Consider the following 3762-nt stretch of genomic DNA (forward strand, 5'->3'; position numbering starts at 1 on the left):
ACCCTGATATTAATCTAATCCTTTCTTAGTGTCAGGGCTAGATACAGTGTGAAAAGGCATTGTATTAGGAGTCAAGGGAACTGGATTTTAATTTCAGTTCTGCTGAAAATAATTTGTATGATCTCAAGTATTTCTTAAGCTGTTTTTTTGTGTAAAATTTCCTTGTAAATTATGGAGAGCTGCATGTATATAAGGCATCGTTATTATGGACATTCATTCTAATACTGGATCAAAAACAAAAATTTCCTCAGTGTCAACTAAGATATATGGGAATTATGTGTCCCTTTACTAAATGGCCTCAGATCATAGGGCTTCTAGCATTTGTTTATGTGTGCAGGCTGCCAGGTAAACTGTGAACAGGGGGCTGGAGGAGGTTCACCACTCTTGCAGATTTATTCTGGACCAAAGGAAAGTGAATTTTCATACTGTTTCCTTCTGTTTTCAGAAGGTCTTATAGGGTAAAACTATCTTTCATAAAATTTGGTCATGCTGAAAGAAAACCTATAATTTCAAAGATTTTCCTTTTGTTGGGTGCAGCTACAGGGTCAAAACCTTGAATAGAGGGTTTTGTGTGTGTGTGTGTGTGTGTGTGTTTAGCAATGTAGATTAGTATTCTGGATAAGCAAAGATAGGCTTGAACCTTAGTTTCAGGCAGAGTGTAAAGAAAAAAACTATGTTACAGAAAGGATTAACAGGGTTTTGGGGTTAGGAGGTTGACAGAGTAGGGATAATGTACATAAGTGTGTGCGTGTATGTGTGTGTGTGTGTGTAACAGAAAAGCCCCAGAAAATGGAAACAATGTAGGCCTAAATGTAGAGATGAAAATGTTTGAATGAGTTTTTAGAACATATTTTAAATATTTTACTGAACTGTAATCCATAGTCGTTATTGTTAACTATCAATACAAATCTATTAACAGTAGTAGTGTATTTGTATTGTGTTGGTAATGATGTAGGAAGCGATGGGATAATACAGCCCCTCTGACAGCATCCCTAGTATGTTGGTGGCAGAATAAAACCCGTGACCCAGGTGTTTAAGATCAGAGGAATCTCAGAGCTGGGCATCAAAGGAAAGGGAAAAATACAGGACAGGAACTAAATTAGCCAATTGTAAATTTTCTGAAAATTCAAAGAAACCTTGAAGAGACTTCTGGACATTCTATGCTGTGATATGTAGGATGAGGGCTTAAGCCATTTGCATTTATAATTCCAGAAGGTGATGGGATCACAGAAAAGTTTATGAATTAGTATAACAGATACACTGGCCAAAATAAACCAATAATCACATCAGTTATATTTGCTTCAGATCTTTATAGATTTTTCAGAAAAACTATTAAAGACACATTAATTTTTTTCTTTCATCTTTCCCAGAGGTAAATCCTTTCTTAAAATTAGAAGAGACATCTCCACATACTGAATATATAGTATATATTGTTTTGTGCTTTTCAAAATTTTGTATAGATGATATAGTAGGTGCAATCTATCATAATTGTCTTTTTCATTCAACATTATGTTTTTGACATTTCTCTATTTTGACACATGAGATCATTTTAATCACATTGATCATTGATTATTTGAATAAACCATAGTTTATTTATCCATTTTTCTATTGTATGAAACTTAGGATGTTTCCACTTTTGTGCTGTTACAAACAGTAAGGCATTGAACATCTTTGTATTCATCTCTCTGTGCACAAATGCAAGGATTTCTCTAGGGTGAACATCTAGTAGTTGGATTGTTGGTTTGTATGATGTCTTAAAAACCAGTGCCTGAAGCAAGGCTTAGGTGCTAATGCATTATTAGGAAGCCGGGCCTAGGGCAGTGAAGCTGAGGTAAGCAAGAATCAAGGCAGAGAAAGATGAGAATTAAGTGCAAGGCTTGTGTGAATGCCGCTGCTTCACAAGAAGCCAAAAGAGATAGGCTGGTGGAGACTCCGCTCTATAAGCCCGTGGAAACCAGCCTGGGAAATCCCTTTCACGAAGATGGCGCCGAAGGCGAAGGAGGAAGCCCCTGCCCCTCCCAAGGCCGAAGCCAAAGCAAAGGCTTTGAAAGCTAAGAGAGCGGGTGCTGAAAGGCAGCACAGTCACAAGAAAGAGAAGATCCGCACGTCACCTACATTCCCACCACCCAAGACCCTGCGTCTCCGCAGGCAGCCCAGATATCCTCGAGAGCGCGCCCCCGGGAGAGACCAGCTTGATCACTCTGCCATCATCAAGTTCCCCTTAACTACTGAGTCAGCCATGAAGAAAATAGAAGACAACAACACACTTGTGTTCATTGTGGATGTCAAGGCCAACAAGCACCAGATCAAACAGGCTGTGAAGAAGCTCTATGACATTGATGTGGCCAAGGTCAACACCTTGATCAGGCCTGATGGAGAGAAGAAAGCATATGTCAACTGGCTCCTGACTATGATGCTTTGGATGTTGCCAACAAAATTGGGATCATCTAAACTGAGTCCAGCCGGCTATAAATCTAAATATAAATTTTTTTCACCATAAAAAAAAAAAAAAAGAGAGAGAGAGAGAGAGATACAGCTGGTGGCCGGGCAGATGGGCCCCTTGGCCACATGAACTGTCTCTGGAGAGGCTATACTAGTCCTAGGAACAGCCCATAAGAGGAGGAAAAGAGATTGATTTGTTGGCTCCCATTTCTCTTCTCTCTCCTATGAAGAAAGTTCATCCAAGGGAAGTAAAGCACCCTGCCCTTTCAGATTACATTACCTGGCCTCTTTAATAGCTGCCAGACAAGCCAGATTCTACTTCCACCTCCCCAATTCTCACCCCTCTGTAGCCCAATGCTTCTTTCTGAGTGCTAAATGATGGGAAGAGTCAGGGACTTTGGTGTCTGGCTGACCAGTACAAGGCAGTAGGGCTTCATAGACATATGTGGAGCTGGTTGTAGTGATACCAACTGAATTGGCACAGATGGTACAGGAGAATTTGGGGAGGTATATGAGATGTATCCAATAGAGAATGCCTATTACTATTATGGACACATTCAACTGTACTAGTGTCGAATCGTTTTAAAAAATGATTGTGATAATTTGTACTCCCACCCAGAAATGCAAAAGATTTATTCTTTAGTACAACTTTGAAAACTCAGTTTACTTTTACTAATCTAATGGTGTAAGACAGTATTTCATTTTTTTTTAAATAAAGATTTTATTTGTTTTTTTTTTTTAATTTTTATTTATTTATGATAGTCACACAGAGAGAGAGAGAGGGGCAGAGACACAGGCAGAGGGAGAAGCAGGCTCCATGCACCGGGAGCCTGATGTGGGATTCGATCCAGGGTCTCCAGGATCGCACCCTGGGCCAAAGGCAGGTGCCAAACCGCTGCGCCACCCAGGGATCCCGACAGTATTTCATTTTTGTGTTAATTTATATTATCTGATTAATGGTGTAAATTTGTTTTTTGTTTTGTTTTTGTTTTGTTTTATATTTATTGACCATTTGATTTTCTTCTATGAATCGTTGGTTCAAATCTTTGGTCCATTAAAATTTTTTTGGCTTATTTGGCTTATTCCTATCAATTTCCAAATAATATATATATATTTGTATTTCCAAGTCTGTAAACTCATTTTTTGAGGAAATTTTTTTTAGATTAAGATTTCATTTTTTAAAAAGCAATTTAAGGTCCATAGCAAAATTGAAAGGAAGGTACATTGATTTCCCACATACCCACTGATTCCATTCATGAATGGTCTCCCATTCATACCTCCCCCACCAGAGTGGCACCTTTATTATAGTTGATGAACCTA

At 38.7% G+C, this 3762-nt stretch overlaps 1 pseudogene; it reads left to right on the top strand.

The window, feature by feature from the left end:
* Positions 1 to 1966: 1966 nt before the first annotated feature.
* On the top strand, positions 1967 to 2482 carry LOC140616411 (large ribosomal subunit protein uL23 pseudogene; annotated as a pseudogene).
* Positions 2483 to 3762: the final 1280 nt, after the last annotated feature.

The sequence above is a fragment of the Canis lupus genome, chromosome 24, assembly GCF_048164855.1.
Source record: "Canis lupus baileyi chromosome 24, mCanLup2.hap1, whole genome shotgun sequence".
In the NCBI taxonomy this organism is placed as follows: domain Eukaryota; kingdom Metazoa; phylum Chordata; class Mammalia; order Carnivora; family Canidae; genus Canis; species Canis lupus.